Raw genomic sequence first — 15,581 nt, 5'->3', positions numbered from 1 at the left:
GCCAACTAGGTCCAAAAAAGTTGAGTACCTGTAACAAGATAGAGTAGAGCTTACGAGAAAGTTGGATGAGTCGAAAGATCAACTTAGTAGATCCATCCAAAACCTTATGGTGGATGCGCACGTGATCCATGGTTTCCAAAGGGATTGGCTGGATCAAGTATTAGGTCTTCTGTACAGATTTTATTACAATCTGATGCTCCTCCTCATCGATGAGCATTGACGAGGACGGTTTTGGTGGCATTGTGTTTCTTCATCCAGAACCTTGACCAAGAGAGTCATTGCCTGCCGGAGAATGATCCAGAAGAACCCCAACTTGTGCGAAGTCCGAAGCAAGCAGTAGTCAAGCACCCATTGCCCACCGTCTGCCAACTACCAAAGTTCAATTTTGAGTCATTCATGAATATCAAAATCAAGGGCTTCCTGAGCGTTTCATTGAAGATCACATAATCTTTTCTGTGAGGAGGAGCATCGACGGGCAAGGTTTTGGTGGCGTTGGGTTTCTTCATCCGGAACCTGTGAAATGGTAAAAGGGTAAAATTAGTATTTAAAAAAATAATGAATCAATTAAACGTTTTCCGTTTGAAACAGTAACTAAAGGGAGGTTTGTGTTGAATTTTCCAAAAGTTTAAGGGAGGTTTTTATTAAAATAAAATTTAAGGGAAGACTTTTATAATTGTTAGAAACCTAAGGGGAGGTTTTTATATTTTACCCTTTTTAATAATGAAATTTATATGTATAAAAATGTCAATTGTTTAAATTAGTTGAACAAAATTTATGATCAAAAGAACATAGATTAAATGCACGTACCGGAATAAATGTTTACTTTTTTTTTTTTTTGATGCCAGAAATGTCAGCTTCGATCATTCTCAACTCAAATGAGTATATAGTCATTGGTGATTGCATAATGCAAGAAATTAGGAACAGTGGACGAGGTACAAGGAAAAAGAGCCTTCTTAGCCACAAATGCACCACCTGGTTTCCAGATTTTTTATTGAACTGTAGTGAAGAATGAGGGATCCCAATTAGGAGAGTAGTACAGCAGTCAGCAATATGCTGTTTGATACGCCAAGGAGAACTACCATAAGATCAAAATTTATTTTAATATAGGAGCTGGGTGGGCCGCAACCAATGCTTAGATATGAGAGTTACTGTCACTCATTATTAGAAGAATCACCCATGGTTTCAAACTGACAATTAAGCACCTTGTTGAAGATTGCATTACATCAAGCTTTACAGATTTCCCAAAAAATCGCCCATCACCTAGCAAATTTGATGGAGGCTTTCTCTTTCCTCTTAGAATCTTCAATCTCACTCCAATATATTAATCAGTCCAATAAAGCCCAGCTAGATTTGGATTCCACTCTTAGGTTCAGAGGTGAAAGAAACCAAAGCTTTAACCAATGGACATTGAATAAAAAGGTAATCAATCTATGGAATAAATGTTTACATGGGTACTGACTTTACCGAAAAAATGAATGAGGGTATAGGCAAAGGAAGTTCATAGTTGTTTCATCTGTATCAAATTGCATGTAAACCAGGGCGCCTTCTGATTCTTTTTATTTTTATTTTTCCGCTAGCTCTATTAATCTCTGTCAAGTTGCCTAGGATACTCAGAGGCCAGCAGGGAATCTTACCTACTCCCCACCATGTCTATCTGAAACAAATTTCATCAGAGCTCCGGGCTTATCGGATACAAAAAATATGAAATTCTCAGTTAGATAACATTTAGGGGCCTTTCTTTTTTTGGATTTTGAGTGGGGAAAGGTTGGTAAATATGATTTTGATTCCTATTGGCCAAAAACCCCATGTTCTCTTTTCATATTTATGTGGGGAGTAGGGAAATTTTATTTTTCTGGGTAAGTGATACCCATTTCTTAGGTGGGTAAATAACATGCTGTTTGGAAGCGTGGGTGCTTTTTGGGACTGATTTTCAAGAAAAAATGTTCATGCTTCCAAGACCACTTTTCACAAAAAAACACTTCTTCCATGTAGGTAGTGAGAAACACTATGCTATTTGGTAAGGTGATCTTCATCACCGTTTTTCACGTATGTGCTGACAGGTAAGCACTACATAGGATACACATTAGTCAACCATTGGGGGAAACGGTTCATCGATGCATGAAACGCCAAATTTTTGAGGTATGTCCGAATTTTAATAATCAGCTGAACCAAACAATGAGATACATGGGCGTTTGTTGAAACACCTGTGGATCTGATGTGACACCATTTTTTTTAGAAAATGGCCACGGTTCCAAACATCCCCTAACTTTTTCACCTTAGAGCAAAGTTGCCAACACTTGAAAGTGACAAAAATACCCCTTGTGATAATGGATTTTTATGGATAAAATGATCATTACCTTATTTACATGAAAAATAAAAGAACATGCATAAATGCACTTGCTCGAGTAAGTCTTTCCTGAAAAACAATGAAAAAATGTATTTACTCAAATAAATAATTTACCGAAATGTGAACAGGGCATTAGTGGGTTCGGGGCAAATAAGGATTTTGCACAAGGTCAATCATAAGCAACTTAACATGCAATTTTTGGGTTGGATACATGCGATTCATTTCATCTTCATTATATGCTTACAATATTGACTTAATCCGATTTGTTCCTTTTGTTAATTTGTAGAGATCCACATGCATATCTCGTATATTCTCTATTCCAAAATCCAAACTTTGCTATCTTCAAATTCCGGTACAATTCTTAATCACAAATTATGATTAAAAATTGACTAGTGCCATCATTCATGCACTCATGCACTCATTACAATAAGTACCATTGAAGAGTGAGAGAGATTACAATCCCAAAAAATAATACATAAGATTCTCATCTTAAAAAAGAACAAAGAAAATATTACGAGCCCAAACAGCAGCAATTAAAGAAGAAATAACACCAGACTCTTCTCTTCTGGTCTCTAATTGTTGATCAAATCATGGTACCACCACCAATATGGTCGGATCATTAATGCATTGTCTTCGTGGTCCAGAATCTGCATAAAAATCATGAGAATTTAATGGAATTTAATATATATATAACCAACCCGGGATTAGAATCAAGTCAGAAATCAAGCAGAAATTTGGCATGAATTAATATGAAATGATGTGATGGTTAAGTGGAGGAATGAATGAGAGCTTACACGACATTGGTAGACATATCCTGGGTGCCAAGCTAGGGTCGAATGGATAGGGAGAATTGGTCTCTACCAGGTTAAATTTGACGACCACCGTTGTCATGGTTCCGGGGGCCAAATTCACCGTAGTCTTCCATGTTCTCTCATTCGCCGGTACGTCAAGCACTTGGCCGGAGAGGTTGGACTCCGCGTTGCAGGCAACAGCATCGTACTGTTGTGTCAAGCAGCCGGTGATCCACATTCGTGAGTGGCTGCACCCTGGTTTCTTGGTACGTAGCCAAGTGTATGTGCAGTGGGTGGTTATCGCCCGTCAAGTTGATCACATCCCATATCTCTGTAGTGCCGGATTTCGGTGTCTCTATTACGGGGTCCTCAACTCTTTTTCCATTTATATAAAGTTGTGTGGGTGTGGGTGACCCTGATGGGTCTGTGTACTCGTGCAACGCAAGGTATATTGTCGTGGACCCGTGGTAGTTCACTAGACTCGCCGGGATGGTGGATTCGTCTGGTACAATTAATGGGGTTTCCGGGTGCAATGATGAGCTTCATGACCTTTGAGTTGAGGTTATCCACCGGTTCTCCGTTGGGGTAAGGGTAGGGAGCGTCGTTGCTCATTAGAATCACGGTGGCGGTGGCAGTTCAGAAGTCGATGATGACGTCGGCTGTCTCGGCGGGGCCTAAGAGGATAGTCTGAAGCTGAAGGGGTGCGGGGAGGTAGGAGGCGTCGGCTCCTATTTGGGTGAAGTAGACGCCGTTGCTCAGCGAGAGGTGGAAGTATACCTTCGTCTCTGGACGTTCATGAATGGCCAGGCCTTCCCGGGCACAGTTGCTTTAGCGGATGACGTCCCATAAGCGAACGCTGCCGTTGGAGGTAAATCACGATGATCCAGTCATTCCACCGTTTGTCTCGGTTGGACCGATAGTTTGGTTTTAAACCGTGGTGGTGGTGGTGCAAGTCCATACAAAAAGAGGGCAAGGATATACCCATTTCTTCTGATACATGCCAATGGTCAGACTGCCAGGCTGAGGCGAGGTGGCGGCTGTGCCGGAATAGCTCAAGACTGGGGGCATCTGCGGGAGAGAATCAACGAACATTTGCAAAGAACCGGCTATTTGAGTCAGGGTTGTGTCAGTTACTGGAGGTGGCGGTGGTGGTGGAGTTGCGCCGCTACAAAAGTTTGATGCTGGATATCATGTTTTATATTCTCGATCGTTGTCTACTTGTCTGTAAGGAAGAAAGAAGATATTCTAATTAAGAAAGTGATTAGTACAGAATCAAATGAAATACAGATAGAAAAAAAAAAAAAAAAAAAAAAAAAAAAAAATATATATATATATATATATATATATATATATATATATATATATGCTAGCTATATGCAGTGGCCAGTATCATCATCAGTACAGTACTGTGAGTGGTAAGATTTAAAACAAGTTCAGCCGAGGTATGAAGCAACTGAAGGTATTAGAAATATAATGGACGTGGATGAGAGAGAATAGTTGGCCCATGCCTTACTTGCAATACATACTTTTAACGCACTCGTTATTTACTACTCACTTTTCCTACCCACTCTCTCCCCGCCGTGAATTGGAGATGTGTGGTCCTAATTCACGTGGGTAGGAAAAGTTTGTAGGAAACCTGAGTTGTCTTAAGGGGGCATTTTTTTTTTTGGGATTTTGAGAAAATTGGTCAATATGATTTTAGTTTTCATTGTCAAGAATCTCATATTCTTTTTTCAGATTTATGTGGGAATTAGAGAAAATTTATTTTTTTAGGTATCAATTATTCGGACCATCTCCTAGATGAGTAAATAACTTTTTCACATAGAGAAAAAATTATCAACACTTGAATGGGATAAAATTTCCCCTTTTAATAATAAATTTTTATGACTAAAATGGTCATTATTTTATTTACATGAGAAATAAAAAAAAATTAGAAAACGTAAAAATTGCAAAAAGAAGAAGGAAAGAGAAAAAGCGTATGCTCAGGCTCCGCACGCTATGTATACACAATTCAAGTATACTTATGACTTGGGTTCAAACAGCATAAATGAAATATAAGAATTCTCCACTGAAGAATAAAGAAATTGATGAGAGGAATTAGGTTAGTAAGAAGGTAATGATAACAACTTTATTCATTTTTTTTAGAAGTTGAATGATTGGTTGGGTGGCTGCAAATGCCCCTTGACTTGATTTTGGTATGACTCTCATTCCCACATTGGCATACCATACTTTATGAGGGCCGGGTTTTTATTGTTCAGCTCACCCCATATGTTTACGTACAATTTGTACAGTTAAAACAGTGAGTGACAAATGGGCAAGGGAATATACTGAATCAGAGGTGGAAGTGGAGGTGGAGGTGTTGATAAATACAGCCAAAAAACTAATAAAAGTTACTGAGTTGGGTTGAATTCTAAATTTCCCTGCATATGCATATGGTGTGTTAATCAAATTGGCCTTGAGCTTATAGAATCATACAGAACATACAAGCAGTTGACCTAAGCGATCAAAATGAGTAATTCATGATGAAGGCATTGTCCAACCGTACTTAGGGGAGCAATGTGGGCGGACTTAACCCAAGCTTGGGCTTACTCAACTCAATTTTATATGGAATGGATTTGGATTTTCAGTTTTTGGGTTAGGTTTGGGCCCAAAAGTAAAGGTTTTTTGAACTGGATCCATGCCTTAAGTCTAGCACAAGTTTATTTTGATTATATATATCACTATCATTTATGCCTTATCCTAACTATATGGAGCCAACTACATGAATACTATTTTGTCAATCTATTTTATTTAAACTCACATCTATTGTTAAATTCCTAGTGCTTAAATCATTTTTTATTACTTCTGTTCATATCGTTTTTAGTCTATTCTAAGCTTTTTTTATCCCTTTGCACGTGTAACAAATCACTTTTTCAAACTAGACTTGTTGGTTGTATTCTATGCAAACGACCAAACCATCATAGTCTATTCTCTTTCATTTTATCACTTATTAGAGTTATTCTCACTTTTTCAAACTAGAGCGGTTGGTTGTCTTCTATGCAAACGACCAAACAATCATAATCTATTTTCTTTATAGTTTTTCCACTCATCAATCTTTGTTTTAGTTCTACTTATTTTAAAACCTCTTGTTTTTAGGGTATTTGTCTATAAGTTTAATTTTGTATTTAATCCTCCATTAGTTTAATCAATTAAAATAATGTCATTCATAAACATGTACCATGGAACGTTTTTCTAAATATGTTTTGTCAATTCATTTATAATTAGTGCAAATAGATAAGGGCTAAGTGTTGAACCTTGGTGAAGTGAAGACCCATTATAAGTGCAAATAGATAAGGGTTCAGTTCAAAAGATTGCAAGTTCAAGCTCGATTCAATTCGAGCTTAACTGCAAGCCAAGCTTTTTCTAAAAAATAAAAATTATACATATAAAAATATTATATATAAAATATATTATTATATATAACAAAAGTTATTTATTTATTATACTAAGTTTGATTAAGCTTGCGGCCTCATGAGTCAAGTTTCACTGGACTTGAACTCGGCTCGATTAACAAACGAGCCTGTATTTCGGATTTGAACTCGATTCGAAACTCAAAGCTTGGTTTAAACCGTGCCAAACCAAACTCAAATAGCTTGTGAGAAGTTTGACTCATCGCCACCCTTACCCAAAATACATACTCATAAACAGTAAAATGAAATAAATTTCAATTCTTGCTATGTACTATAAATATTAATATTAGGGAAAAGTACGGATATGTCCAATCCAAATTTCTGAACTCCATTGCAGAGTTATAAACATTCAAAATATCAAAATTCCCCACTCTATATATCAATACCCGCCTGTAAATTGACGTCAATTGATCTGGCAACTAACTCAACTGTACTTTGGGCCTAGACATTCTGACCCTGGGTTGTATCGTCATTCTGCCTTATCATCTTTTCAAAATTGAAGAAGTTTACGATTTCAGGTGTTATCTGAAATTTCTAGTATGGCAAGTGAAAGGATTTTAGAAAATTTGATCTGACACCACACTATAATGTGTCGGCAATATATAATAATATTTTTCTAAGAACAATAGAAGCAATTGATTGATGCAAGGATAAAATCTGAGATGGACAATGTATGAATAATCTGTGGCAGTTGGCCTTATGACAACGAACCTAAGTGATATATATATATATAATCACAAATTATCATTTTGTAATTAAGAGGGGAACAGCATTGATTGACTGATCAAAGAAGATGATGAGGTTATCGTCAACATAATCTTCAGCAACCGTTGACACCACCATTTAATTTCTTTGATGGAATCCGTGGGCAACTTGCCAAACAAGAAAATTCATGCCAATACACAACGGAGTATGGTTTTAAGAACAAATCAATCGGTTTTATTACTTATATCAGTTTAATTTTCCGTCCCCCATCTTCCCCCAATATATCACCTCTTCTGCCATGTATCTTGTTTGTTGTTTGAACTTTGAATGAATTGTGGAGTAGGGACTCAATGGCAGCGGCAGCAAGGAAAGGGTTGAGGAGGGATTCTTCAAATAGAGTAATTAATGAGGCCAAACCACCAAGGTCTAAATTAACATAACATCTATGGATGTTGATGTCTACTGACAATTGACTACTTACCAATTTTCTATCAATAAACAGTTCCATGATTTTCAATTCTTTAGCAATTTACAATTTAAAATAGGATAAATCCATAGTTGACTTGACAAGTATTAATAAATTAAATAATAATTTAGTGTTCTTTTGCTCACTACAAAAGCTAATATGACAAGGAATAATAATGGTTAACAACGATTCCTATCTTGCTATCATTGTTTATAACAGTATAGTATAATTAGCTTTGCACAACTTGGCTTAGGCCTTGGTTTATCAAATTTACCTATTTTAGGCTTCAGCACACACAATAATGAGCTTCAACTCAACACTCAGCAGTCAAGGGTAAAAACGAAAACTAAAAGCGCCCAAAGATACAGGCTAAAATGTATAGATCGCTTCAGTCAGGACTAAAATGTATCAGAAATGTTTTTCTATGAAATAAAACACATAAATACGGAGATATTTTCAATGCAAAACTGTAAAGACTATTCGAATGGACGTTATCCGAACAGAAGCCGAACTTTTAATCAATCTGTATGGACATTTAATTGCTCAATTAGTTGCCTTAAGAATAATAGAAGCATTTCTCTTAATGATCCGATGTCCTATCCAGAACCTAAAATTCATCACTTACTCCTCAGGTATCTTCTTTATCTGGGCTAGATCCGACTTAAGGAAAGTTGACACACTAGCTTTGATATGTTCAAGTCCAGACGTGCTCAACACATGTAGATTGATTATGTTGGGGCTCGATCGAAATCCCTATTAGAAACAATACTGTTTTCTTAGCCCTTGCTAATATTATTAGACATGCTTGACTATCTATACAATGAAAACCAAAGGAGATGAAACTGAATATTATCATAGTCAGACTCCCAGTAGTTTGAACGATTTTAACCATTAGGCCCAGGCCCCATCTGGGTTTGACAACATTGGTTAGTAGTATTGTTTCGAATTAAATATATCCAGAGTCAAGAAAAGCCACTACGCATATTAATTTCTTCCTCATCAACCTGTTTATTAAGTTGTATGTAGCTAGTAGGGAGCCAAGGTCCATGCCAATAGAGGATGGAGTAAGGTGTTAGGTGGATTCCAACACGACGATTGGACGCTGCACTGAACATTTCTTCGTTAAGCCGGAGAAACCGATCCATACACGAAATGTTGACGAGAACAAGAACAACAACGTCCAAAGAACCCAATCGGACCCAATTAAATAATTTCATTGGCGATATATAATTAATTCCTTTGTATATGGCTAGCCAAAGACGTACTGTATATATATAGTCGAAATCAAGGAGACGAGAACATGGTTATTGCAAGTATGATCGATACAAGTACCAAACAGTACCTCAGGAATATTTCATGTACGTGGATCAAATAAATATCAAATACAACTATTATTTAAAGCAACTGGACATCTTGACCTTCCTCTCTGATAGATACCTCTTACTTGCTCTTTAAAAAATTGAAGGTAAGATTTCAATGTCTGCCGGAGTGTAAAGGAGCAGAGGATGTGTGGTTGGTTTGGTATGGAGCTAACGTGAGTGAAGAGTGCACGTTATTAATTAACCCATTGGCCACTGATTATTCTTTTTGTGGGTTCAAAATTCACTCTCAGAATTACTTCTTTGAAGTGAAAAAGTAATTAACTTTAAAAAGTATATTTATCATTTTTTTTTTATTCAGAGTTCATTTTTCAAGCAGCTAGTGGTTATATGAAGCAGATATTTAACCAATAAACATAGACTTCTGAGCTTTTCTATGAACAGAAAAAAGTAAGAAATGAGATGGGACCTTTTACCTAGATTAAAAGGTTGTCCCTATGGTGGAGGACATGAAAAGTTAAAAGTTAGTTAGGTTTTGACAAAGAGAAAAGATTAAATAGAGAAGAATCCAAAAAGATCCTTTCAAATGTCTCTTTGTATATAACTATATATTTCTCTATTGCCATGAAACAAGACGTGACTTGTAGTGCAAGTATCCTCGTTCCACTCGGAAATCCATCTTAATTAATTAATATTGTTGGCAACGACTTAAATTAATATTGTAACATCGCATGAGACTGGGACCGCTATGTATATGATGCGTGGTGTTAATCATATCATATTTGAAGGATGATGGAATGTATTTTGTCGGAGATCCGATTACTCCATATGTATAATTCAGTGCGAATACTTTTCAAATTAATCATAATGGTTTTCAAAATCGGATTGGGCCGGAGGATCGGATTGGAAAACCGGAAATCAGTTTGGTGATTGGTTTTGGGTTTTTTTCAAAATTGGAAATTTGTTTAAAACCGTTGATTTTAGTCAACAAATCGTTGATCCGGGTGGTTAATCATTCGAATTGTTCAAATAATTTTGATCAGTTTTTATTTTTTTTATCAAAACAGGCCGATTGTTCGATTCGATAACCGGACCCCTGACCGGTTTAATCTCCGTTTCGTTTTTAAAAACCATGCTTATCATAAAGAGATGTTCCCAACAGATAGGTGAGAGGTGTTTTGGTGCACCTTCTGTATAGCGTCAATCTAATCTCATTTTGTTGGTATGGCTCAGTTTGGATAGAGTATAAATATAAATATGTATTGTACAAATATATATATAAAATAATACAAAATACAAGGTTTTATAATATATATATTTATATTTGTACTCCTTCCAAACTGAGCCTAAGAGATCCAAACTTGTGGAAAAAATAGGCATCCTCTTATCTTACCATAAAAGGTATTGAATCTTCTCTGACTAGTCTTAGTAAGAAGAAACTTATATAAAGCGAAACAAGGTGGTATATATGACAGTAACCAATTAATGGTCAATTTAAAAGCATCTCTTCCTTTATTGGTTAAGTTGCTTCAGGAATGAATTTTATTAGTAAAAGGGACATTTTTGTCTCATCCAGTTAATTTTTCTCCAGGTGAAAAAGTTATTTATCCATTTGGGAGATAAATATATCAAAGAAAATAAAATTTTCCTAGTTCCTAATTTCCTACATAAATATAAAAAAAAAAAATGAATTTTCCGATCAATAAAATTGTGTTAATTTTCCCTGTCTCAAAATTCAAAAAATAAAATCTCCCTAAAAATAATTAAATAAGCCCGTCAATTTTAATTGCATTGAATTGGGTCCAAATGTTCTCTATCTTTCATCAGAAAATGACGAAATTATTTATCTATATACAAGTAAAAATAATTAATTTGGATATGAGTGGACTGGGATTAAAATTGGCGTGAACCTCCCTAGCCAAGCCAGATCAATATGGAAAATTCTTTTGCACCTTTAATGTCCACCGTTAATTAGACCCAAAAGTCAACACACAAAATGGATGGAGGTGATCTAAGAAAAAATCATGGACATTAATCCATGTATATATTTTCAATATGATGAACTTAGGAGAGGATGAACAGCCCGATTTGTCTCTAATTCGATCGAATCCAGTGGAATTACTTTACTTCTGGAAGTCACATTTGGTGTCAGCACTCCCTTGAAACCCTAACCAAATACGTACGTACACACCAATGGTTGTAATAAAAATTAAAAAAATCATTTCACATAATATCTTGAATCTATTTCAAATTCTAGCATATTCATGTTTCATTAGATTGGACTGGATTTGGTCCAATCCAATCCAGTTCATTATAGATAGACATGGTTCAATTTAACCTGACAAATATTTTGGATCATTTTGGACTGGTCCAATTCAATGTTTAAACCGTTTAATTTATTAAATTAGTTTTAGTTTAGATTGGTTTCAATCCAAATCTAGTTCATTGATGCTTGTATTTTATCTTTTATAAATTTTTTTGATAGATAAAAAAAGATATATAATTTAAATTTAAGACTATTGCATCTCCCTCCATGATATATATATATATATAAATTTTAAATTTAACACACAAACTTCAAGCATTCCAACAAAACAAGATTTCTATGCTCCATTTGAAAAGAATGCAAATACAAATTTGTTCAGTGCAAAATTTTTACATGATGGTTATATTTTTAGGGTCTATCTACTAATGATAAAGTCATATTAGCCATTATTATTGGAGATACACTTCCAAGTGTATTTCTTGTCACTATAGAATTCTATTTTGTTAACTCTTATTATCCTTAGGATAAACTTGTTGTAATCTTCTTAGTTTCTTTTATCTGTAAAACTCCATCTTCCATGGACTTCTTAATGTTGTACAACCCCTCGATTAAGGTCTATGCATTCATCATCGAGCCTCAACATTCTGTTCAATCTTTTACTCTATCTGCCATCAACTGCACATATTTTAATATGTTATTCCTCGCCACAGCTACAACTGAACACATACCATTGCTCCTTTAGGATGCATCAAAATTAATTTTAATAGACTCTTCCTCTGGTGGAGTCCAGCAAACATTGTGCCAGATTTTGATCTTTGGATTTCGTTTTGAATCATTAGATACATTCTGGAATTCTGAGAATTGAAGTCCCTTGAGGCTTTATCAATAATTATTTGGGGGGGATGCGAGGTATTCGAAAAGTTCTTATAATTTCTATTTTTCCATATGTGCCAAAGCAAATAGTCACATCTTTCTTTTATTTTTGAGTTATTTTTACAATCTTCCTCATTGGATTTTGATCCATCACTCCTTCAAATTATTCATGAAATTTGTGAGACTTAATAATGTTCCTCCCATCACCGCCTAGTGGTGTCAACTGGATGGATTTGATCCAAACCAATCCAGTCCAATGTGAGTCCACTTACAAATAGACTGAAAATCAAATACAAACCAAATCCAATCCAATTCATTAAAATGTAAATGGATTGGATTGGATACAATTCAATAAAAAATTATATAAAAATACTTTTATAAAAGCATTTTAATAAAAATATTTTCATAAAAATGCTTTTACAAAATCACTTTATTAAATAGTAGAAGGATAAAACTTTGATATCCCACACTAGGGATTTCCAGTTGAATTCCTCACCAACTGGCCATACTCTATTATAAACAGCCTCTAATACAGCCATCATCAAGTGCAAATACTCTGGATTAAATTCGGGAGATGTAAACTTTTCATCAAAACAATTTTGGAGTCACATAATTCAGTGCAGCAGTGCAGCACTGTGTGATAGAAGAGGACTTTTTCTGTAGCACTCCAATGCAATAAATGAGTCACGTCATTGCAAACACAGAACCAAGTCACTCCTCACAAACTTGCCGGTGGGAAACAACCATGATAATAAGCTTAATTATGGGTCATTAGCTGATTAGATTAGCTCCTCTCCCGTTTGGTGAGTTCACTTTCACTGCTTCCATGAGCATGCATTAAAGGTTGTGTAAAGCTTGAATTCTCTCTTCTGGGCTGACGCAGCTCAGTCCCACTGCCGACATTCCATCACAAAAAGATGGACTGTATTCAAGTGAGCCAAGAAGGCTTTATTATTAGCTGGCTAATTGCTAAATCTTCACTACTTGTAATGACCGATGATGACCACCAAACGCTTTTGAGTTTTGACTATTACCATCCATTGAATAAATTAATAAGGTTGCCTTCCCCCATTAGAACACTTTCTTTTCAGATTGCCAATTTTCTATTTCATGAAATCTGGGTCCACAATTGGATTTTAGAATCTAGTTAACTTGTCAAATTGAAATCATATCAAGAAAATATTATATTTTGTTCTTTAATTAGCTTTGGTTGATCAATTCTTTTGCTTTTTAACAAAACATCGGCGAAGCAGACCCATAAAGAAGGAAACCGATTGATTTCTTCAATTCCATAATCAAAGGAATATTTATATTCCAGAAATTCAGAAACCAAGTTCGAGAAATTACATTTTAATTTGAAGATTTCCATTTTCTGAAATGGCGCAAATCCGAATCAACCATATTAGCAAATAACCCTCAGAATAATTGAGCTCAAGCCTGGCTTATACAATAAAATATCAAAATTAATATGAATATCTGCGAAGCTTACCTTAGTTTTCAACTGATTAAATTCATTCAACCATACCAGACTATAAATTAAAGGGCGGTCTTTTTAACCATAAATTAATCTTAGGGGTTGCCTAATGACAAAGCTAGCTCAACGAGTCAGCGGTCAGCTCAGAGCAGACTGCTTAACTGATAAACCACTTGAAATAAGCGTTAACTGTTTAAGTATGCCATTAATGGCAAAATAGTGGATTAGCAGTTTTCAGCCAACCCAAAACTATGGGTACGTATTAAGCTTCCAGTTCCAGGAATTGTCTTTCCAACTTCTAAATGGGTGGTTAGGTGCTCAGATCGAAGAAACTCTTAATTGTATTAGTGCAAATTAAAACATCAAACATAAAAAAGAATACATGCATGGATCAATGATGACTTTTTGATTTAGCAAATAAGAATTGGGATTTCTGCTGGTTGAGTCATGAGTGGGATTCACAGTCAAAAGACTCAAAACCGATCGATTTGGCCTCAAGTAACAAGCGAGGATATCGAAATTGAAAATCAAACACAGACTAACGAAATTGATTGCGGAAAGGCCTTCTCCCTTGGGGCCCTTATATAATTCGAAAAATGAAGACTGAAGAGAAAGATCGATACGATGGAAAAGTGACAGTGAGGTCGTTGGTGCTTCTTTTGTTCTGTTCGTCTCTTCCACATCTAAACAAATCACTACGGTATCGTCACTAATAAAGGAAGGTACCACCAAGGCACCAAACCCATCAAGTCATGCTACACGACAAGGAGAGTAGGAGATTAACTTTAATCACAGTCTGATCATATATATATACAAATCACTACGGCTCGTTCTTGGCCTTTCTTTTTAAATACTTTTATCGTGTTCGTTTGATTTTTGGGGAGGGAAGACTGTAACCAGTAACCAAATCAATCTTTTCAAATTTCAATCCATAGTACAAAGGCTGATCAAACTTGACTAACCAAAGATTCAATCAGGATTTCTATGTCCGTTTAGCCCCTGAACTATTTGCTTGTAAAACGTGAAAAGTTTTCCTGCGACCGTTGTCACATGCAACCCCAATGAAATTTGATGAATACGTCAGTGTTTTAAATCAAACATCAGTTGATGTGATACTTTGGTTTTTCATTCAAACACTGAGCTAACTACATACACGAACCGTTTGACATGGTCAGAGGGTAATGAGTTAACACTAATTCTCTTTCTTTTATCTTTTTTTTTTCTTCTATTTTTAGCCATTCCATAATAATAATAATAATAATAATAATAAATCACATTTATCACAGATATATCTTTCTAATAAGATAAAATGTATTTCTATCAAAGACGGCTAAATTTTTCCTACAAAATTTCACTTTCTGCAACATATATTCACAGGGCTATTTGGTTTTGCCAAACCCAACCACACCCAAAAAAAGTGAAAGGGAAAATGGTAATGGTGAAAAGAGGAAGAAGAGCTAGTACGTTAAACAGGAGAGGTAATTGAGGTTGGTGATGTAATTCTAAAGTCAAAAACTCTATCAACATTTACAATATTAATAGCAATAATTCAAGAAAAGACAATATATTAATTAATGTGGGATGAGTAGTAATGCACTAATTAATTAAGTAAAGGTGATAATCACAAAAAGTTAACCAGCCATTTTAAAAGAAGATGACAGTTACCAACATCTTCTTCAATTTCTGCCACATTGTTAGCCTGTTCTTCTGTTTGGTGGTGGTGGGGTACGTATTCTTATTTGAATTATTTTGATTGACCTATGTTTGTATGCATTCCATTGCCATGCATAATTAAGGAATCAAATCATCTGGGGTAGTTGCTTACCTCCAGATACTAGCTAGTTACTAAGAAGATATTACCAGTTTTGATTACTAATTCCCGCTTAAAATA

The 15,581-nt window shown here is 35.4% G+C and overlaps 1 pseudogene; it reads right to left on the bottom strand.

Moving 5' to 3' along the window:
- Positions 1 to 275: 275 nt before the first annotated feature.
- LOC148855035 (multicopper oxidase LPR1 homolog 4-like) lies at positions 276 to 4,123 on the bottom strand (annotated as a pseudogene).
- Between the last annotated feature and the right edge of the window lie 11,458 nt (positions 4,124 to 15,581).

The sequence above is a fragment of the Nelumbo lutea genome, chromosome 4, assembly GCF_056320005.1.
Source record: "Nelumbo lutea isolate HS-2025 chromosome 4, American lotus-T2T, whole genome shotgun sequence".
In the NCBI taxonomy this organism is placed as follows: domain Eukaryota; kingdom Viridiplantae; phylum Streptophyta; class Magnoliopsida; order Proteales; family Nelumbonaceae; genus Nelumbo; species Nelumbo lutea.
Note: the sequence above shows the minus strand (reverse complement) of the source record. Positions and strands in the feature narration are given on the sequence as shown.